This window comes from Monodelphis domestica, chromosome 7 (assembly GCF_027887165.1).
Source record: "Monodelphis domestica isolate mMonDom1 chromosome 7, mMonDom1.pri, whole genome shotgun sequence".
NCBI classification, from domain to species: domain Eukaryota; kingdom Metazoa; phylum Chordata; class Mammalia; order Didelphimorphia; family Didelphidae; genus Monodelphis; species Monodelphis domestica.
Genome location: NC_077233.1, coordinates 190,331,072 through 190,354,753, shown reverse-complemented (window position 1 = coordinate 190,354,753; position 23,682 = coordinate 190,331,072). Strand labels below are relative to the sequence as shown.

At 37.9% G+C, this 23,682-nt stretch overlaps 1 protein-coding gene across 5 annotated transcripts in view; it reads right to left on the bottom strand.

Annotated features, from left to right (window-relative positions):
- LPAR1 (lysophosphatidic acid receptor 1) overlaps positions 1-22,671 on the bottom strand; it is a 131,954-nt gene extending 109,283 nt beyond the window's left edge. Inside the window, exons 1-2 of one of the 5 annotated variants that reach the window (XM_056806208.1) lie at positions 21,180-21,924; positions 7,159-7,355 (exon numbers count right to left, since the gene is read on the bottom strand). The gene's annotated coding sequence lies outside the window, so the exon portion shown is untranslated. Of the gene's footprint in view, positions 1-7,158; positions 7,356-21,179; positions 21,925-22,183; positions 22,298-22,449 lie in introns of those variants that run through there. The other 4 variants (XM_056806212.1, XM_056806210.1, XM_007498603.3 and 1 more) reach the window with 4 other exon arrangements.
- Between the last annotated feature and the right edge of the window lie 1,011 nt (positions 22,672-23,682).

Here is a 23,682-nt window from a genome sequence, read left to right as displayed (position 1 = left end):
CTTAGGAAAACTTGTGTGGAAATATATTGGTAAAAAAAACTAAAATAAAATAAAATATACATCATTCTATGTGTTATCCCTCCCCCCTCCCCAGTGTTTTTATTTCCAGAACTCAAAGAATCATTTACTCCCAGTCTATTAGTGTCCTCTGAAGAAGAGGTCCCAATAAACTGACCACAGGACTAAGAATTTTTGGAAAATATAAAGATAAAATAGCTCCTTCAGTAGCAAAAGCAAGGAAATAAACAAAACCTTCTTTCGTTTTTAAAAAAAATAGCTTTTGCTGTAGTTTAGATAACACACTAAGTTCCACAATGGGCCTAAAGTCAGAAGAATCTGAGTTAAGTGAAATCCCACCCCAGATGCTTACTAGCTAGGTGAACCTATGCAAGTGACTGAAATTTTGTGTGCCTCAGTTTCCTAATCTATAAAATATGGATAATAAGAGCACCTACCTCATAGAGGTATTCCATCAATTGAGACAGTATCTGTAAAATACTTAGCACATTGCCTAGCATATGTTGTTACTACTGTCATTCAGTGACTTTTTTCAGTAATGTTTGATTCTTTGTGACCACAGTTGAGGTTTTCTTGGCAAAGATACTGGAGCGGTTTGTCATTCCCTTTTTGAGTTTACTTTTCTGAAAACTCTTACCTTTTTTCTTAGAATCAATACTAAGTATTTGTCCCAAGGCAGAAAAGAATTAAGGGGTAGTCAACCAGGGTAAAGTGACCCAGCATCACATAGCTAGAAAGTGTCTGAAGCCACATTTGAATTCAGGAAGATGAGTCTTCCTGATTCCAGGTCTGGTGTTCAATCCACTGTGCCACTAGCTACCAGCCTGGCACAGATTAGGTACTTAGCAAATGCTTGTTTCTTTCCCTAAGTGACCTTATCTGACATGCTCTAAAATCTCTAAGAGTAAGAGAAATGCAAATTAAAAGAAGTCTGGTATCACTTTATAGCTTGCAAATTGGCAAATATTTGCAAAAACAACTAAAGTCCCTATTAGAGGAACTATGGGAAGACAGAAATACTAATACATTATTAATAGAGTTGTGAATTAGTCCAAATATTCTCCTTTTTACAATGATGATGATGATGATATTATTATTATTTAAAATCAAAAGAGAAAAAAAGCAAGTGTGAATTTTAGATTTACTCTACCCTGCTTAGTCTAACAAAACAGGAATGTCTACACCCCTACTTAAGGGTTAAGTGTTGAGGAGGATGGCCTATGACAGACATGTGCTAGCAAGTGGCAAGTAAGAAACAACTGACAGACTCCTGGGCTGTCCTAAGTCTAGCTTAAGTTATCATAGGTACATGTGAGACACAGGAAGTGATGTAAAAAAAGTCTATATATTTTGCATCACTTCCTCTCTCTGACCTCTTTTCCTGGAGAGGTGGCTCTGGCTCTTTTTGGTGGCAGAGTAGTTGAGCTCAGGGTCTCTCTCTTGGAGACATTGATTTCGACTAGTGATTTGGCTCGTGGCAGCGTTTTGGCATCTTGGCATGGGTCAGGTGAGGTGTCTTCCCTGAGCTCTCTCAGAGTTTAGGCTGATTCCTTTTCTTTCCCTTTACTTTTCCTAAAATGCCATCCTCTTAGGAGGCCCCTCATCTTGAAGGAGGCCTCATGGCTGGAAGGTCTCTGAACTGCCCTTGGTTCAGGCTAGGTTGGAGAAATCTTATACCCTTTTCCCTCTCTCTTCTTCTTAATTCCTTCCCTCTATATTAATTAAACCACCATAAAATTCCCAAACTGACTTGAGTATTTTTATTGGGATTTATAAATTTAATCCCTGGCAACCAACTAAATTTATATTCAGTCTCAACCCTAAATTTACCCCTAACACAAGTCAGAAAAACCAATTACCATACCTACCACACCAATAGATATTCACCAGAGGCAGAAAGTTTAAGGAAAGAGTAGGTGAAATAGAAGTTATAAAATTCTACATGTCTTATCTAGATATTAAAACAAAGATACAATCCTGACAAAGCTTTTATCTTTATTTAAAAAAATTGGTAGACAATATTAGATTTCCTTAAAAAAAGCTTCCTTCATTATATTCAAATGCTTTCTTACTAATTACATACTGTTGTTTTTAAAATCATCATATTATAAAGCATTTTCCACCATTTAATCAATAGCAGAATTCTGAATAAATCCAAATGGTATCAATTAGTGTCTGTGTGAAGTCATGGTAATCAAAAGATCTCAAATGGGAACTCTAAGCCTAATCAAAGACAAAACATTTATTCTTTAATCTGAAATACTGAAAGTCCTACAAGAATGCCACTGAGTATTGTTTTTAAAGTAGATGAATATGGGGCAGCTAGGTAGCACAGTGGATAGAGTGCCAGGCCTAAAGTCTGGAGGTCTTGGGTTCAAATGTGGCCTCAAACACTTTCTAGCTGTATGACTCTGGGCAAGTCACTTAACACTAATTGTCTAGCCTTTGCTGCTCTTCAGTTTTAGAACCGAGACTAAAATAGAGAGTGAGGATATTATAAACAAATAAAAATTTAAAGCAAACAAATATATTCTAAAACTGTAATGAATGCAAGTCAAGACAAAAAGCAAACTATGTGCCAGGCACCTGTGCTAAGCACTGGTGGGATCATAGAGAAAGAGGGGCTCACAGTGGGTCTAATTTGGGAGCCAATATGCAAACAACTATGTATAGACAATAAATGCAAGGTAAATTTGCAGTCATTTCAGAGGAAAGGCACTAGTATTGAAAGGAATCAGAAAATGCATCTTAGGTAGGTAGAAGGTAGTATTTGAGCTGAGCCTTGAAGGAAACAAAAGTGAGCAGAGGAAAGATGAAGCAAAAAAGACAGAGTTGAATGGGAAGAGCACTACACGCCTGGGAAAATGCAAGTTCCTCACACAAAGGACAGCAAGAAGGCTAGTGTCCCTAGACAGAATAATTTGGAGAAGGAAGGGAAGTATAAGAAAACTAGAGGTTAGAAGGGGTTGGGTTGGAAAGGGCTTTTAAAAGACATTTTATATAGGTAAGTTAGGTAAGTTAGAGTTCAATAAGTTCAGTGGCTAGGGGCTGATGTTCAGATCTGTGTTTTAGAAAGATTAATTTGGCTGTCGAGTAAAAGGAAGGACTGGAATCAATAACTAGACTATTCAAGGGGAGCTTTTATGTATCAATTTTACTGCTGCTTTGAAGGATGTGGATGAGAAAATTGAGGCTCAAAGACAAATGGCTGACTTGCCTATAATAACATAGCTATCAAACATCACAAGTCACATTTGAACCCAAGTGACACCTGACTAAGTCGAGCTTCCTTTCTGTTAAGTGGAACAGAGTGTTCAAAAGGTCATTGCTAATTTGTTCACCAATGTCGGTGCAGCTAGAACCATTGGCAGTCATCCTGACTTTTGTCTTGTCACTGGACTTCAATGACTCTGGAATAGAGAGTGAGGCTGATGAATTTCTATAACTGTGCCTCACTTAAATCCAATTCATATTCAAATCAAGATATCACCCCCTTGATGTCACTAGTCCACTTCAAAAAGGAAGGATGAATGAACAAGCTGCTAGTTAGAATATATTTTCTTTATGGATATGCAGTTTGATAAAACTGGGTTCAAGTTTTGCTCTGGATACATACTACCTCTGAATATGAGCAAGTCATTTAAAAATGCCCCCAACCAACTCTCAAAGATATAAAGTGTGTTACAGTTGAACTGCTTGGTATTTACCTACATATCCACCCATTGTCTTTTCTGGCTAGATGGTAAGGAAAAAAGACTTTCTGCAAAGAAAATTTCTCCACTAGGCTTCTCCATGCCAATAAAAACCCAGGTCTCGATAAATACACACACACACACACACACACACACACACACACACACACACACACAAACACTTTATATGAAAATAAAAAATTCTTTCCTATCCCATTTTAAAACTTTTTTCCTGAATTATTTCATAAAAATTCTTTTCTGTCACATTTTCCTAGATCAGGAATTGAATCAGAAAGAAAATAATTCTATCCCCACCCAAAATGCTCACTATTATCAAGAATGAGCCAGACAAAAATCTGGGAGCTCCTTTGTTTCATTCCTTCTTATCCCCTCCAAATACCTACCACACAAGCTCTCCTGTGTTAACAAAGAGAGCATACTAGGAATGCAGGGAGCCAGCCAGCCCTCTACAGAAGAATATGTGAAAGGGCTCCCTGCCCAATCCAGCTCCTCTTCCTTCTTCATCATGTTCATTTTGAGTCATTTTTATAAGGATCTTTCTATTCTCTCATGTTGGTCTAGTATTCCCACCCCAGAGAATCAGCACTTACAACAGCTTCTCTGTTCCTCTATATAGGATTGATGATGAAGAAATAAGGATATGTGTACCTAAGCACAAAGAAATTTAACTGGTGATCCTTGATAAACTTAAACTGACTGCCATTAGTTTTCCCAGCTCTTTGGCTCCAGTGAATTCTCCCACATATACTTTGCTGGTGTGTAAAATCTTTCCCATATGTTAAACCCAGCCTCCATCTGAACTTCACTGGATATTTTCACCCATTTTGAAAAGCTCATTTTCAGGGTTCAGCTACTGAGGGTAGGGAGATAAAAAGGGAGATGGAGAAAGAAGATAATCAGTCAATGCCTTCAAAATCTTTTGAAATAAATGAGACCAACAGGATTGAAGAAAGTTAAAAGCTGATGATGCATGGATGGTTACCAGTTCTCTACTTAATGGCATGAATAAGCTTTAATAAATACTTGTTAAGAGTTCAAATGAATTCAGAACAGATAAAAGTAAAAGGTGATGACTCTGCACAAAACTCTTTTTCATGAGTTAGAAACCATGTGTTTTCATTCTTAAGAGTCCATTTACTCCAATATAAAGAATATTTTTTCTACTCTATTCTCAGGTATTTGGGCCATTAGCAGAGAAAATACATATTACCTGATATCAGCTGGTACAAAAAGTCAATGTTTATTTATTTCTTCACAAATCAATTAAATATTTGTGAAAAGGATCCAACAGATCTTTTCAAAGAGGGCAAGTATATAAAAGAAAGGTAAGAACAGGAGCACAAGTTTGAATGACTAAATAACAATGTGAATTAATAAATAACAATTTCCCTCTGAAGTTAGTAGTATCAGCAGTACAAAGGAATAACTAAATTAGGGTTTTTTAATTGGCAAGAAATTAGAGAGGCAGCTAAGTGGCTCAGTGCCAGGGCTGAAGTAAAGAGGACCTAGGTTCAAATTTGACCTCAGACACTTCCTAGCTTTGTAACCCTGGGCAAGTCACTTAACCCCACTTGCCTAGCCTTTGTCCTGTTTTAAGACAGAAGTAAAAGGTATATATGTATATATATATATATATATATATACACACACATATATATATATATATATATATTTAAGATTTATCAAGTCTTTTGCTATTCTCAAGAAATATGCAAACATGACTTATTTTATATGTGTTAACTTTTTTGCGCAAAGTAGAAACTTCTAAATTAAATTTAAAATTTGGACTAAAATGAGATATAGATGAAATAGATTATAATCAAATTAAAATTTCTACAATCTAACTTCATTTCTACAACATCTCTGCATTTCTCTTAAGATGATCACAAAAAGTTCACAACTCATTCATCTTAATCTATTCTTGCAACAATTGTATTGATATAATACAAGGAATATCTGCTCTTTATAGTTGTGGCTTATCTTTTCATGTTTCAGGGAAATAAGGAAGTGTCTGTTATCCCCAAGAACACACAAGAGATGAAATAACTTGTTCTATGTGGTGCTAATTGGTGATGTCACTGAAAATAGAGCCAAATTATCTAAGTGACAATCATGCCCTTCAAAAGAAGAAAAAAAAAAGGACCACATGGTACAGTTGAAATTGTGCTTGATTTTGTCAAATGATCTGGGTTCAAATCCTGCCTTAGCCAGTGTGGCCTTGAACAAAGATCTCCTCTCTGAGATTCAGTTTCTTCATCTGTAAAATAAAGGGGGTTGACTAAATGACTTCCAGCTCTGAATCCATGGTCATGAAAATTAAGTAAACCCTAAATGAAAATGAAGTATTTCTCCCTCCTCACTATTAAGATATAAAACCAAAAAGTAGCATGATGAAATTAAAGAATGGTTGGGTTTTTTTCCTCTTATCTCTTAAATCTTCAACATAAGCATTGAGTGGTTCATGATGTAGAGGAGGAGAGAGTGGATATATACAACAATGTATATAAGGTAAAAATGATCAATTTTAGAAATCAAATAAGTGCCTAACCTCTTTCCCAATAAAAGTCTAAGAAAAACTCAACAAATGTATATGTATTTGGAAATCCATGGAAATGAGAGGAGGGGAAGAATGGGAGAGGATCTAGATTATTTTATAATCATCTATTTCATTGAAAAATAAAATTAAGGAAATAAAGCACTAGAACTTAGAGATTAATCTGTGATTTCCTTGAAAATGTTTAGAAACCAGATTCTCTGCATTTGAACTCTCAAGTTTCCACTGGGAACAAAAATCCTTATCAAGGTTTTCTGTTTTGTTTCCTACATCCTTACTTTCCATCTTAGTATCATTTCTAAGACAAAAGAAAGGCAAGGGCTAGGCAAAGAGAGCTTAAGTGACTTGCCCAGGGTCACACAGCTAGCAAGTGTCTGAGGTCTGATATGAATCCAGATCCTAGAGCTCTATCCACTGTACTCCCTAGCTGCCCCCCATCAATACATTTCCCATTCCCAAACAATCATCAAACTAAAACACAAAGAGATCTTAATTTTCATATTTGTTTAGATTAAAAAAATAAAAGAGGACAAAACATCCTTTCTTCTAACCATTTGTTGGCATCCATGTAACCACAACAAACAAATCTTAATTCAGCACAAGAGGTTGATATAATTCTTTCAAATGAGTTTTATTTTTATTTTTTGGTGGTTGGGGGTAGAGGGTCTCATTAAAGAGAATTAGATTGCCTTTTCCATTTCCACCAAGCAGTTGTTCCATATGTAGAAAGAATTCTACCACAAAACCAAGTTCTCAAAAAGTCAGACAAAAAAGTCCACAACTAAAGAAACCAAATCCTAAATTATAAATGTAAAATCCTAATATAACTTTCTACTGACCTGGGCCATGTAGTAGAAATATGAATGCAATTACCCTTATCTTAAATAGAATACCAACTCCTCCTCTTCCTTCCACAACTGGCTGTTGTTATAGGCCCAGAAGTCGCCCTTACAGGCATCTCAAGCAGATGATCATTAACTTCGAGGTATAATTTAGCTGCCCTTTGCCTAGTATAGATGTAATGAATTGCGCATTTGAGGAATTCCACAGGTACTCAGAGAAACTGTATCCTGAAAAACATTTACAATTAGAGAACAGTAAGAAGAAACTGTTATTGGCAAGATTTCAGCTTGTTGCTTCTCTTCTCCCACAGACCAACACAGCAAATAAAAAGACAAAATTATCAGAATCAGAAAGCAGTGACCCATAAGTAACATTTTACCTTTGATCTTCAGTCAACCTTGAGGATTGAAGATATTCAACAGAAAAATAGGGAGGGGACCAGAGTTGATGAAGCATGACCAAAATACACACACACACAGAAGGGAACATACCTGAATTTAGCAAGGAAACTTTTTTTTACTAAAAAACAATGACAAAAACTTCAAAAATTTAAAGGAAAATTTCCTAAATATTAAAATAATCATACATAATCCAAATGTTTCCATTTTCTAAACATAAGACAAAGAGCAAAGATGGCATTGAAATACTCTAACAATTAAGAAAAATATTTTCAACTATTTTAACACATTGGAAAGAATGTCACCTACCCTACATGAAATCACCCTCAAGTTCACTTTAGTTGATAAAAAAAAAAAGAGCCAACCAACCTGTTAAATGGTTTTTCTGACTTGCCTTTCTCTTAGAGTGAATGGATCCCTTCTTCAGTGGGTTCTAGCAAAAGTCATGTCTTCTACAATGCTGTCTAGGATACTAAGGATTTTGCCATAGCCAACAATGCCCTGAAATAACAATGCCTTTTTTATCTCTACTAAATCTAGAAAAGCAAATAATTACAGCTGATAATGAATGTCTCACTAACAGAATAGCTGACCCTTTTCTGTTTTAAGAAGAAAACCTCAGATCTGAACCTATGAGAAACAGTATGGTATAGTCAAGGAATTGGCTTTGTAGTCACAAAGAACTGGATTTAGGGGCATCGAGGTGGCTCAGTGGATAGAGAACCAGGCATGAAGCATGGATTTAAATCTGGCCTGAAGTTCTTCCTGACTATGTGATCCTAAGCAAGTCATTTAATTCCTATTGCCTAGCTCTTACTATTCTTCTGCCTTGAAACCAATATTGATTCCAAGACAGAAGGTAAGGTTTGAAAAAGGTTTAGAAAGTAAAGGTTGTTGTTTTTTTTAATCCAGAAAAACAAAGAGCTAGATTTGATTGGATGGCCATGGGCCAAGTCACTTAACCTTTCAAGGCTCCAGGTAGTAACCTTAAGTTATAATGTGTTACTGATCTGCACTGGAGGGGGGCTCTTCCCCAACAGAGTACTCTCCACACTAGGAGGTGAGGGCAAAAGGAAAACAAAACAAACAACAACAACAACAACAACAAAAACAGTAACTCCATCTCTGTCATCAACCAGACATACAAATGCTTTTATTTTTAATCCTTTTTTAGCAAAAATTGCTGAAAAGACTTCTCTAAATGAAATGAGAAGCATTATTTTAAGGTTCAAGTTAGACACAATCACTTTAATAAAAGCAATGATAGTATCTCTGCACATGGTCTGAGAAAATGTGAAGTCTAGTCTATGTGGCAGATAATGATTTCACAATAACACAAGCAGCACATCATCAGTGACCATAAGAAACTGACAGGCTATTTCAAATGAATGTTTACCAACACCAATCTCCAGTCTATTCTCCCTTATTCAAGCCCTTGTTGCCAGTCAACCAATCAAGAATCAGCTCTCCCATTCAATATTATACTCAGCACAGCTGCTAAACTCTACGGCTAAGCTAACCAAAAGTCATACAGAATTTCAGGCCAAACAACATTCTCCTGAATATTTAGTAACATGTATTGTCTTATATACTGTATCACTACTTCATGACTACATCAAAAAACATGCTTTCCATTCAGTGTGGTTTATCCCAAGTCAACAAGGAGCCAAAAAAAAAAGAATGATACGCCCAGACATCCACCCAGCTATCTCTCAAGGCACACCCAAAGAAGCCCATTAACCATACACAGGAAAAATGCCAACTCAAAGAACCACATGCCTATGTAACCCTCCCAGATGGGCACTCCCCCATACACAATGGAGATACAGTTTTTAAGATTTCAGATTTTTGTCCAGAGCCCGTCAAAATCGAAAACTCAAAATAATTCCCCCCCAAATCCTCTCTCCTCTTATTCTATTCCTCCTCCCCTATTAGTTATTTTAAAAATAGGATCACAAATGTAGAGCAAAGGAACTTTAAGAGTCATATTGGCCAACTTGCTCATTTTCCAGTTGAAGAAATTCAGGCACCAAGAAATTAAATGGCACCTAAATGTGGGGTTTGAACCCAGATCCTCTGACTCCAAAAAAAATTACTTCCTACTCCCTAGTCTAGACAAAGAACTTGGTTAACTCCCCTTATCTCCACCCTACCTATAAGTCCTCACATTTGTTACTTCTCTCCCACACTCAATTCTACTGTATATGATGTAAATATTCCTTTGCCTATACATGTCAGATTAATATTTTAAATTTGCTGGCTATTTGCCCTATATGCCCACATGAATATACATGAACTAGGTCTATATAATTTTCTTTATAAATTATCACATGAATTACACCCAATTAGCCACAATAAATGTTGTGTGTGTATGTTTTATTTAATGGCAGCCATGAATTGCAGCAGAGTCTGAGCCAGAAGTCTCCTTATTTTGAAGAGTGTACAAGGTCAATTACATGAGATGACATATGACAAACTAGAATTCATTAGTGTTTTCTGTTTTTTGCTCCCATACAATGCCATAAAACCATCACACTGCAGGGAAAAAAAATCCACTAACTACAAAAGGAGAGAAGAGTAAAAATAATAAACAATGGCAAATTTGAAATTTAAGCAAATGATTTTCTGAATCCTGGCAGCTAATGAAATAGCAGATAAAGACTAGATAAAGCTTAAGGAAACTTATGAGTTTCTTGTGATTATGATCTCATGAGATCATAGATTTAGAGCAGAACGGAACCATATAAATAGGCCACTAAGTTAAACCTCCTCATTTTACAGTGGAAGGACTGAAGTTAAAACAAAGTGACTTAACAAGGGTCATCCCACTCTGAAGAAGAACTTGAACCCAGCAGGTATCCTGATAGCACACTCAGCATTCTATGAACTATACCATGCTTCTCTCCTCACGTTTTTTCAGTCATCTTAGTTGTGCCAACTCTTCATGACTCCCATTTGGGGTTTTCTTGGCAAAGATACAGGAATGGGTTTGCCATTTCTTTCTCCAGCATGTCAGGGTTATATAGTTAATAATACATGTCTGAAACTGGATTTGAATTCATGAAGATGAGTCTTCCTGATTCTCAGTCAAGTGCTCTATGCACTGCACAATCTAGCTGCTCCCATCTCTCTTCATTTCAATCCATTTCCCACTTACCTGCAAAATTGATCTTTATAAAATACAGATCAGTGACTGCAGCACTCTCCTACTTGGCAAATTCCAATGACTCCCTACTACCTCATCAAATAGAAACATTTTCTCTGGCTTTCAAAGCCCTTCACAACTGGTCCATTCCAATCTTTTCAGTCTTCTTACATTTTATTCTTTTTCCTCAACATTCTCAGCACCTAAGTCTCCTCCACATACTTCATAATCCTGTGTCATTGGTTGTAGAGGCCTCACTGTTTCTTGCATAGGACACTCCATCTCCTTGTCTATTCCTGCTGTTAGAATTCTATCCTTTCTCTTATCTTTCTCCTGGCTTCCCTAAGGTGTCTGTTCCAACCCTACCTTCTTGCCTTACTTTCTTCATCTGTCAAATGAGTTAGAGAAGGAAATGGCAAATCACTTCATATCTTTGCCATGAAAACCCCAAATGGGATCACAGAGGGTCAGACACAACTGAAAACCTGGAGAAAGATGAGTCAAAGAGACCAATGAAAAAAACTATTTCTATCATCCAGGAAAGAAGTGATGAGGACCTGCACCGACATCAACTATATCAAATGAGGGTGGGATAGAGTGATAGATCAATAGATAGACAGATAGACAGACAGACAGACAGATAGATAGATAGATAGATAGATAGATAGATAGATAGATAGATAGATAGATAGGTAGGTAGGTAGGTAGGTAGGTAGGTAGATACTCTGTGAAAGTAGAAAAGATAAGACTTGGGGAAGACTGGCTCTGGGAAGTGAATGAGAAGTTGAGGATGACCCCTTAGGTCTCAAGCTTTTATTTGTCATTTAAAGTTTGTTATAATTTAGCTACAACTGATCTCTCCAGAATTATTTTTCTCCTTTGCTACATTATCTATTTTTATATATCCCAATTTTCCAGCCAAACTGGCTTGTTTATTGTTCCTCATACTCATTGTTCTATCTCCTATATCCTCTATGCCTTTGAATTTGTCCCATGACTGGAATGTATTCCTCATATCTCTCTCTTACAATATTCAGCAGCTTCCATAGCCTTGGGTCTTTCCTAATCCCCCAAACTGTCAATATTTCCCCATTTACTTTGTATATACCTATATGTATACATGATGTAAATCCCTATAGAATATATGCTCCTTGATGACAGGGACTATTTCATTTTTTGTTTTTTTATCTATCTTACCTAGCACACTTCCTGGCTCATCATAGGGACTAAGTAAATTCTTGCAGTTATCATAAACACAAATCCTTCACAAAGACCCTCTTTCAGCATCACTTCATTATAGAGGCAAGAGTGAATGTTAATAAGGAATATGGTTGACTGAATGAATAAAATTCAAGTTTATTAATCTATACAAAGATCTAAAAATAGGTGAAATGATAGTGATATCATTGGTTCATAAATTTTAAAAGCCTCATTGGGGAAAAAAAGCAACATTAGGAGCAGCTAAAGTGGCTCAGTAGATATAAATGGTTCAGTAGATAGAGAGCCAGACCTAGAGTGGGAAGTTCTGGGTTCAAATCTGACCATCCACAGTTCCTAACTGGGTGACCATGGGCAATTCACTTAACCTCAGTTTCCTCACTCTTCTGCCTTAGAAATGTTATCAATTCTAAGACAGATGGTAAAGAGAGAAACAGAATAAAGTTGATCAGGAAGACCCCTCATTTACCACCACTGCAAAAAAAAAGAGGGGGAGAGCTAGATAGCTCAATGGATTAAGAGCCAGAACTGGAAAACTTCGATTCAAATCTGATCTCAGACACTTCCAATCTGGGTGATGTTGGGCAAGACACTTAATGCCAATTGCTTATCTCTTCTGTCTTGGAACTGATGGTATCAATTCTAAAACAAAAGGTATGGGTTTTTTAAAAAAAGAAAAAAGTGCCAACTATAATCTTTTCAAACTATCCCAGATGCCCCACTTACGTATATTACTTTTTTTCACCTTAACAAAAGGATCACAGATGTATGACATGTGATTTGGAACATTCTTCCCCTTAACTCAGCCCCAGATGATGTAGGATACTTGTATAAATAACACTTTCTACAATCCTATTTATCATTTTTCAACACAGCTGGAAATTGTTTTCTTGTTCCCTGGTCAGAACAACCAGACATTCAAATCACCCTGACAAGAGCTCTTGCTTGAGGAAGGCCATGCAAGAAGCAGTAACAGGCAGTTCAAGATGTGTTGTACACACCGCATAGACCCTGTTCTCTTCAAACTTGCTTCCCACTGTCTCCTCTGAAAGGAAAAAATAAACAAACATACAAATAAGGTGGGAGTTGAAAGAAATGTCTCCTTATTTATCTGGTTGAGTTTTTTAATCCATTCATATCTCTGCAATAATTTAAATTAGACCAAACCAGAATGGATTGTTTAACCAGTATCCATACAAAGCTGTACATGGTAGTAACTCAGAATTAAGTATGCCTCCCCGTGACAGCATGATGCTTAGATCTTCTCATCCAAGTAGTCACTCAAAGAGAGCATAAAGTTTCTCCCTACCATAAACAGCAAAAGAGACCTTGTTATGCTCTGGAGTGCTGATTGAACAACCTTGACTCCTATACCTAATAGGCAAGGATTACCTGGGGAATTCACCTTTAATAGAACACAAAAATGCAAACAAATTATAGTCTGGTGGAGAATCATGTATTTAATACAGGTGAATGTCAAAATGAATGGCATACTTTGATCCAGCAATACCACTACTGGGTCTGTATCCCAAAGAAACCAGAGACGGGGGAAAGAACCAACCCATACAACAGTATATGTAGCAGCTCTTTTTGTAGTGGCAAAGAAATGGAAACTGAGGGCTGTCCATTTCTTGGGGAATGGCTGAACAAGTTGTGTTATATGCTTGTAATGGAATACTATTGTGCCATAAAAAATGAACAGGATAGTTCAAAAAAACTTGGAAACACATATAAACTGATGTAAAATGAGCAGAACCAGGAGAACAGTGTATACAATAACAAAAATATTATACAATAATCAGCTGTGAAAGACTGAACTATTATCAGTCAAGCAAATTCCCAAGAAACTCACAAGGTTTCATGATGAAATATGCTATTCACAGCCAAAGAAGGAACTGCTGAGGTCTGTTTGCAGATCAAAGTCTGCCATCTTCCATTTTACCTCCTTCATGAGTTTATTGTATATGTGATAATGTATCTTCTGCCACAATATGAACAATACAGAAATACATATTGCATGAAAGCTCTGGTATAACATATACCAGACAATTTACTGCCTTAGGGAGAAGGAAGAATAGAGGAAAAGAAAAAATCTGAATCCCAAAATGTCAGAAAACAATTGTTGAAGACAAGGCCAGAAGTCAGGAGGACCTGGGTTCAAATGTGGCCTCAGATACTTCCTTGTTATAAGACCCTGGGCAAGTGACTTAACCCCAACTGCCTACCCCTTGCAGTTTTTCTGTCTTTGAACTGATACTAAGACAGAATGGAAGGTTTTTAAAAAATAATAATAATGATAGGGGGCAGCTGGGTAGCTCAGTGGATGGAGAGCCAGGCCTAGAGATGGGAGGTCCTAGATTCAAACTGTGTGACCTTGGGCAAGTCACTTAACCCCCATTGCCTAGCCCTTACCACTCTTCTGCCTTGGACCCAATACACAGTATTGACTCCAAGATGGAAGGTAAGGGTTTTTAAAAAAATGATATCTAATTGAGAAAGTATAAGTTAATAATGTATGTAGAAACATTAATTCCTAGAAGAGGAAGGTGATAGTGCCTAAAATAAAAACCTTGTAAACAGTTTTCATTATTTGGATTTTTCCAGATGTGAAAGATGAGGTACACAAAGGATAATTTCAAAAACTGGAAAGAAAGACATGTCAAATTATATGACCCCTGAATAAACCATTATATTGTGTCCTTATTGAAAAATTTCATTCCAAAGTCACTTCAAGTTTAGCTAATATAGACTACATACAAATTCTGAACAGATTTTTGTTATTAAGCATTAACTATGTGCCAGGGAGGGCAGAACTATGAATTCAGTCGGGATGATGGAAACACTATACAGCAAAGTAGACACCTTAAATAAATAAGCGAAGGAAGCAGGAAGAAAAGAAGGGAAATGAACCAACATGCTAAAAATAGAACTTTCATATTTGTGGTTAAGATTCAGAACTTAAATGCATTGATCTGTCTGAGGTCTTCTCTGGATGTACACTCTTTCCACTGGTATAAATCACTATCATTCACATCTTTTAATTTAGGGTTATTCTCAACCATATCTTTCTATAAATCTTCCATAGAGAGTCTATCCTGTCTTTTTCTTTTTTTTTTTTGGAGGGGGGGCACTTTCAAAAGCTCTTACATCCAAAGGGAGCTAGTCAAGTCAACTAGTCATTCAATTAGCACTCATCAGGTGCCTCCTGTGTGCCAGGCATTGTGCTAAATACTGAGAATCTCATCTGTTAAACCCAATCTACATGACTAGTCTATATGTACTTCACAATGCCTTTTACCTTACTCTAACATGCTTTGCTAGCAATAGAACAGAGGCAGCCAGGATGTACAGTGGGTAAAGCACTAGGCCTAGAATCAGGAAAACCTCTCAGATACTTACTAACTTTATGATCCAAGCACCCAATGGCTGCTTGCCTCAGTTTCTTCCACTATAAAATGTGGTGAATAATAGCATCTACCTTACAGAGTTATTGAAAGATCAAATGAGATAATAATTGGAAAGCACTTACCACAGAGCCTGGCACAAAGGAATCACTTGATAAATGCTTTTCCCTTTCCTCTATACTAAGCTATTATTAGCTGTTCAATCATTTCAGTTGTGTCCCACTTTTTATGACCCCATTTGAGGTTTTCTTGGCAAAGATATTGAAGTAGTTTGCCATTTGCTTCTTCAGATCATTTGACAGATGAGGAAACTGAAGCAAACAGAGTTAAGGGACTTGCCCAGGGTCACCCAGCTTGTAAATAAATATCTGAGGCTGGATTTGAACTTGACTCCAGGATCTGACCCTCTACCCACTGTCCCATCTAGCTGTCCTAAGGAGCTGTAATCTACTTATAACAACCATATGTCTTTCAGATACACTAGTAGTTTGTGGGAAAACTAACAAGGGATAGCATGGGTAGTAACCCTCTTCTCTTCTGGGACCCGTGACTACAAACCTCGAACTACCTGAAATAACTTTTGCCAATATATTCACTAATATTTTTTTCTTTTTTGAAGAAGCAGCTACTTTTAATCATTTTCTTTATCCCTATTTTAAATCTAACCAACTTTTTTTTCAGCCTCATGCATGTTTATTTTAGCACTGACCTGAAGCTATGACACTCTCATGGCATCCCATTAATTTTTTTAAGCAATAAAAAGATAAACCAAGAAAAATAAAAATGAAATCCCTTGAAATGGAAATCCAAGTTCTTTTTCCTGTCTCAATTATTGCTGAATTTTATACTTTCAAATCTGTATTAAATTGCTTTATTCAAATCAATGAACTTTTATTAAGTGCCAATAGTGCCAGGTTCTATGCTAGCTACTGGAATACAAAGATAAAAATGTCCTGAAGAGCTTATATTCCATCCAAAAAAAACATATGTTTACAATTAGTGTACATACGTATATTTTATTTGTTTGTGTGTGTAAAATATATATATAAATGTCTTTGGATTAAAGCTTTTGAAGTTGTTTTTACATTTTTAATTAATTTGATTCTCCAATAACCCTGTGAAATAGGAACCATTAGGTATTACTGTCTCCATTACACATCCCCATGTAATAACAACCCTTTAATTTATTATATTATTTTCATCATTTACCTTTATTCTTGATCAGATTATATGATATCTGGTACAAAATATGTAAGACATATAATAGATCCACTGAAATTCTAAGAAATATAATTAACTACTACTTTGAAATTAGTCTCCTGAAACAATAGGCATTCTATAATATCCTTTCCAAAGGGAAGAAAGAAACTGAGAGAAGAAGTGAAAGAAAAGAAAGGAGAAGATAATCTTAGGACTCTTCCATTCAAAAATATGTAAGACAATGTCATGTTCGTTTCCCAAAATAACAGGTTGGTAGTAGCAGTCTAATAGTAGTCAGAAAACAATCTGACATCATGGAATTAGTTATTCTACTGCTTAAAGATTTGTTGTTTTTGTTTTTATCATTTCAAATAGACATAAGAATGGGAAAATATGACCAAATCAGTTTAAGAGCTGAATCAATACTAGATATTTATTGGTTTTAAGGTAGAAGGGAGTTAAGGTCTAGGTAACTGGGTCAAGGGACTTATTTTCCCAGAGTCATAGCTGGAAGTATCTGAGGTTGGATTTAAACCCAGGACCTTCCATCTCTTGTTCTCCATAAAGTAACTTTTAAAGCATTCAATCATACTGTCTCAGTCTGGGTGACATCACACACACACACACAACCAAAAACGTATTTCCTCTACTACACAAGATCTCTAGATGTCTCAAAATTCCAAGAAGCACCACAATTCAAAATTAAGGAACAAAGTGTTACTCTGTTCTACCACATACACACACGGACTGAATACATGCAACAAAATAACACATTATTCATAGCCTTTTTATTTTTACACATTGCCAAAATGCATCTTCCAAAAGAAAGAACCCTCAATAGGTTTAAAGTTCTAGTGACTTAAATTGAAATATTTATTCTTCTCCCAAAGTAGCTGACTATAGCATATCCTTCCCCCTCTCTCCTTTACTTTTGAATTGTCAACAGTTCCCCCAAGACAGTTAAATAATAACTTTATTGTTTCTTTTGGTGAAACTACATTTGTAGATAAAGACCAAAACAATAAGTGAGCACTGACCACATAATCTTCCATTTGGGGGTTCAACGACACACGCGCTAATATTTGCGGTCAATTTGCACTACATGCACTGCTGTCCCTGATAGAAATTCAGACATTAAGTTTTTAAGTTAAGAGCAAAGAAAATATACTATAGAACTTACGTGATCCATATTAAAATCATTTACTTAGAACTACAGTTCAACTGTCCTGGCTTACTGAAAGTCAGCTGCATAGTTCTAATGATACAGCATTATTCAGCCTGGCATGCAGCTTCCCCTGCCAAACTGAAATATGATTCTTAGCCCTGAAATTGGCTGATTTCAGAATGAATGTCACAGTGTAGCAAACCAACTTAGCAAGTGTGATTTTTTTCTCTTTATGTTTTTACAGTAGCTCTGTCTAACAACAGTTGGACCAGGTTCCCTTGAGTCTTCCCCTATTCAAACTGTGAAAAGTTTTATGGCATAATCAGAAAACTCAAAGTCCATAGCAATGATATTACACTTAAAGAGGTTTTTAAAGATTAACCTTCTTGGAAGTATTGCCACTTAGAATCTCCAAAGTCTCTGATATTCTTTCTCTTTTAAACTTTGTCTTAGTAACAATTCTAAGACAAAAGTACAAGGCTTGGGTAAATGGGGTTAAGTGACTTGCTCAAAGTCTCACAGCTAGTTGATGTCTGAAGTCAGAATTGAAAACCCAGCCTCCTGACTCTAGCCATTGAGCCACCTACCTGCCCCTTCTCATATTTAATAATGTTGGGACGCATAATGAAGAATTGGATTTGAAGTTAAGAGAGCTAGGTTTCAAATCCTAGACCCTCTTGATAGATAATAGTCATGTTACTAAGTAACTTAAGCTGTTGTGTTTCCTCATCTGTAAAATAAGAATGATACCGGAACCACCCATCTCATAGAACCAGTAAAAGAAATTCCTTTAAGCGTTGAAACACTATATAAATGTGAATTATTATTGACCTATGAATATATACATATACTAATAGCAATAATGTATATTTTACTACATAATGAAATAGAGCCTAAGCAGGCTCTGGTAGCATTAGAGGTCCTACTAAATAAATTATGAGTAGGGTAGATCTTATTATTCATAAGGTAAACTCAAAGAATAACATCTCACTTTTAAGAATGGCAGTGGTCAGACACTAAAGAAAATAAAGACAGACCATTGCGAAGGGAAAAACAACAACATTATTACAGATGTTCTCATGAGAGAAAAGAAGGAAGGAGAAAAGACATAGGAAGTTTTAAGTTCCCTTTCCTCCATCCAATTATTATTTCCTTCTGTGAGCTGACCTTCCTATTCATATGGCCTCTTGTCCCCTAACTTCCCTCCTTCTAACTCTTTCCTATTTCTCAGTTTCTTCTACTCTCTTCTTACTGGTTTAACTTTGGAGTAACCATTTGCCTCATTCTTAGAATCTTTTGAAGTCTGGAGGGAAACATCATCCCCTGGGCAAGTCACTTACTCCATTTGCCTCACCTTTCTCAATTGTAAAATAGGGATAATAATAATGGCTAATTTTTTTTTAATTTAGTCTATCTCCTTTTACAAACTAAGAAACGGAGGCCTTGGAAAGTTATGAGATTGTATTAAGATCACAGAACTAGTTAGTAAAAGAAACACACCTAGATTCCTTTTCTAATCCAATAAATTTTCTACTACACCTAATTGTATATTTTCCTGAATTCTAGTTTTTAATTGAGGTTTAAAAAATAAAATTTCCAAGCAATTAATGGATTACATGTTTACTCAACATAACTAGCAACCATTCAATTTCCTCCTTTCTTACCAAGGTAAAAAGAAAAAAGAATAATCAAACTTAACACCCACTCCAGTGCATATAATAAAAAACAAGGGACCCTAAGCAAGTTTATGTAATAGCCCAAACAACCATGACAATTTTAAAGGACACACTCTTTACTGTTAATTATTCCTGTCAGGCAAAGTCACATCTTCTTAAAATAATTATTAAAAATTTTTCCAAGAAACACAAATTTCAGGCAACCAGAAGCCTAGGATCTAAATTATGCCTCAACTTTCACAGATCAAGAGACAAATACCAGGTAGAATAAATAGTGCACCAAGATTGTTTTCAGTGTCTGGTTGGAGGAGGAAAGGAGATGGAGACAGAGGCAGGGGGCAAGAAGGGAGAGAGAATGAACTAGGTAAAAGAGGCACTCTAACCCAAGAGAAAAGAAATCTTGAGAGTTCCTAACCTGAAGTGTTAGGGGCAAGGTTTCCAGACAAAGATAAGTATACTTTAGACCCTGAAAGGATCATCTTTAAAGGCTGAAGCCCTCTACATAAACACCACCTAAATAAGCAGTTGAGTCCAGGTTGCCTTCATTACAGTATACTGCGTCAAACAAAAAAAAAATTAATAAACTTGAAAACATCATTAGCAACATCTAGCAACAAGAACCCACATTTTAAAACCATTGGCCCAAAGAAAAGTTTCCTTTCTACTTTCCAGTCTTTAAAAACTAAAGATGGGGGCAGCTGGGTGGCTCAGTGGATTGAGAGCCAGGCCTAGAGACAGGAGGTCCTAGGTTCAAATCTGACCTCAGACACTTCCTAGCTGTGTGACCCTGGGCAAGTCACTTAACCCCCAAGGCCTAGCCCTTATCACTCTTCTGCCTGGAAGCCAATACACAGTGTGGACTCCAAGAGGGAAGGGAGGGGGGTTAAAAAAAAAACCAGCAACAACAACAACAAAACTAAAGAAGTCCAGTGGTTTGAGTTAGGAAGAGGAATCCTGAAGAGGGGGTGGGGAGGGAGAGAAGGGGGGAATCCCATTCACACTACAGGGATAAGACTCTCACTCAGTAAAAGATAAATTTCCTTAGAATTACTAGAGCCACTCCGGTGACACGCGCCCCTAAGGGTTATCCATTTTAAAACGCTGGATTCCCCCAACGCATCCAATTCCAAAGGATCCCAATAGGCCACAGATAAAGTATAGAATTTAGAAGGGTAAAAGCAGTCCTCTTTTCTCCTCTTCCCTTCCCCCTGCATGCATACTGCCCCTCCATACCATACTCCCACCTCCAAGCCCCCTCCCCCAAGAGCCTATGTAATCAGGGAACCACAGAAGTGTACCCAGTGGTAAAATAAGACTCAGAAACTCCGAAAACCAGTCTCCCTGCCCCCACCCCGCCCCCAGCAGCACGGCTTCCCAGGTGTTTGTCTTTCGATTCTCCAGCTCAGGGGGGGAAGGAAAATAACCCCCAAAGATAAGTCCCAGCACTCTCTACAGCCTTCCAAACCTCTGAAGTCCACACAATAAACCGTACCCTCCGGGCGCAGACGGCGCGGGAGCTAGCGCCCCCAGATACCTCAGAAACTTTCTTCTTTGGGTTCCTAAAAGCTATCCGGAGGCAAAAAGACCAAAGCCTGGAATTTAGTTGTGCCTGAGGCAAACTACCACGGTTACAGTCGGAAAACCCATTCTCTGCGCTGGGAGCTTTAGAGGACCTAGTGGGATAGTTGCAAGAAAATGACTACAAAAAACTTTTTGACGATCGGAAAAGATGCTTTGGGCGCTGGCTTCCAAGCTGAGAAGGCATTATGTCCCTCACTGGCCCAAGCCTGATCCCCGCTAAAATGCTTACCTCCTCCCCCATCTCCAGAGGCTCGGTCCCCTTACCTGTGCCCTTCGGAGACGTCTTTCTTCCTACCTCCCAGCGCCGGTCCAGCTGCTCCCGCACCCCCGCGGTCCCGTGCCCGCTTCCAGCCTCTCCTCCAGCTTTCCCTGTCCTCCGGCCCGCCGCCTCGGATCTCTCCCTTGATCTCCAGCACCACTCCCCCCTCGGCCTCCCCGCCTCCACGCCTCTCCTCTAGCCCCAGTCACTGGTCCGGGCGGCTGCCAGAAGCCCCGGGTGCCCCAGCGAACACCATACCCCGGCGCCCGCCCCCCACCCACCCCACCCCCGGCTCCTTCACTAGCCCGGGCCAACCCACTGTGGACTCAAGAGAGAGACTTAGTTAGACTCCTCGGGATTGGAGAAAGAGGCGGGGCAGAGGTGGGAAAGAGCTCTATGCAAGCACACCTAGTAAGGGTGCGGGCTCCCTGCGTGAGGGTCCGAGGGGCAGAACTGAAGATTGGGGGAGGGGAGAAAGAGGAGGAGGATGGAGTCTGTACGCTCGGCCTCCAGCTCTTCGGCGCGCTAAGGGCAGCAAAACGGAGCAGCGGTGAGGGAACCTCTGCAGCCGCCGCCTCTGCTGTAGCTCCACTGGGGTGGAGTGGAAGAAGATGGGAGGAGACAAGGGAAAGGCGTGCAAAGTTGGAACTCCTTTCTTCCTCCTCCTTCTTTTCCCTCCTGGCTTGGAGCTGCTGTTTATCCCTCTCGTACCCCCAGCCTCCCCGCTACCCACACCCCACCCCACTTCCCCTTCCACCTCTCTCTTAGTTTCCTCTTCGACTCTCTCTCTCTCTCTCTCCCTCCCCCCCCTTTCCCCCTCCGCACCCATTCATTCGCTCAGGAGTTAACTTTCTATAAGTATCTCTGTTTTCCGTTCTTCCTGGTCTCCTTTTCTTTTCTGCTCAGCACTTTCAGTTAAAAACTTACTTAGTACTTATTTAAGTACTTACTAGACTGCCTTCCCGGATTCCTTAGAAAAAAAATGAGAGATTCGGCTAATAATACTCACCTCCCACTGCCCTAGCCTCTTCACCACAATGTTCTGAGTAAATCCTCTGCCTTGAAGGTTTCCGGAGACCTTCGAAGTAGACTGCATCTCCCTTCTTTTCCCAGATGGAAAACTCGCGAAACCCGCCTCAACACCCCACCCCACGTCTCCTAATTTTACCTCTTGCTGTAAGTTTCCAGGAGGTAGAGCTGGAGTCAGAGAACAAACCTAGACTGGCCAGAAAACTGAAGAGGGAAGCTCTCCTAATATAATATTTACCTATTTACCTGAAAGTAGTGATCAACAAAAAAAGAGAGTCCCTTTTTTTCTTCGAAGTCAATTTGTGGCTACTTTGCTTTTAGAATCCGAAGTGGGGCCACAGATGCAGCCTGTGTGAAGAGACTCCCGAACCTTTTCTCCAAATTAATAACTAGAAATAACACTCCACTTTCCTAAACTAATAGTTCACCATTTTAGCAATACAAATTAAGGAGGAGAGCTGCAGTGCCACCCCTTTCCCAAGGAAAATATCACTAAGGAAAACAGCTTTATCCAATGAATGTAGTTATCTTTGAGCAAATCTTTTAAGTTCCCTAGATCCTCCATTTACTCATCTGCAAAATGAATGAGATTTGGATTGCATGTTCTCCTTTCCAGTTCTAATCTCATGATTAAAAAGGTTGAGATTAGGGCACTAGGTGGCACAGTGGATTGAGAACAGAGCCTTGTTAAAAAAAAAAAAAAAACCTGAGTTCAAATTATACTGGAGCTTCATAGTAGCTGTGTGACTGAAGCAAATCACTTGACCTCCATTTACCTCAGCTTCTTCATCTGTAAAATAAGAGTAATAATAGTACTGGTTATGAAGATCAAATGAGATAATATGTACAAAGTGGTGCTCCATAAGTGTTAGCTATTTTTATGATCCTATGTAAGCTTTTTTGAGAGGAAAAGTCCTATTCCTTTTTGTCTTTGTGTCCCTAGCACATAGCTCATGGACTAGTACAAAGTAGGTTATATATGGATTTATGGAATCTCAGATGATTCAACAATCTTATAGAAAAAAGAAGAAGATGCAAATCAGGATGCTTCAGTGCCACCTCTAACTGGACCACTGACTTAGATGGTACAAGTTTGGGCAAATTGTTTAAGTACTTTGAATTTCTATATTCTCAATTTCTATATTTCTATACTATACAAACTCTATAATTTCTATACTCTTAAATGAAGGTGTTAGGTCATGTAATTTATAAAGTTATCAAAAATGCAAGGAAAATGCCATTGATAAGCTGCTTTCTATTTTAGATATTATAATATCTATATGACTGAAAAGAAAACTGAAATGAAGATCAGTGAAATGATTTTCTCAGAGTCATAGAGCTAGTTAATGACAGAGCCTGGACTCTTTGGTCTCCTGACACCAATCACACCATTGTCTGAAAGACTGTACTATCTCCACAAAGTAAACCAGAACAATCTCCAAGAAGAACTGCTCTTTTTCTGCCATTGGGAAAACAAAA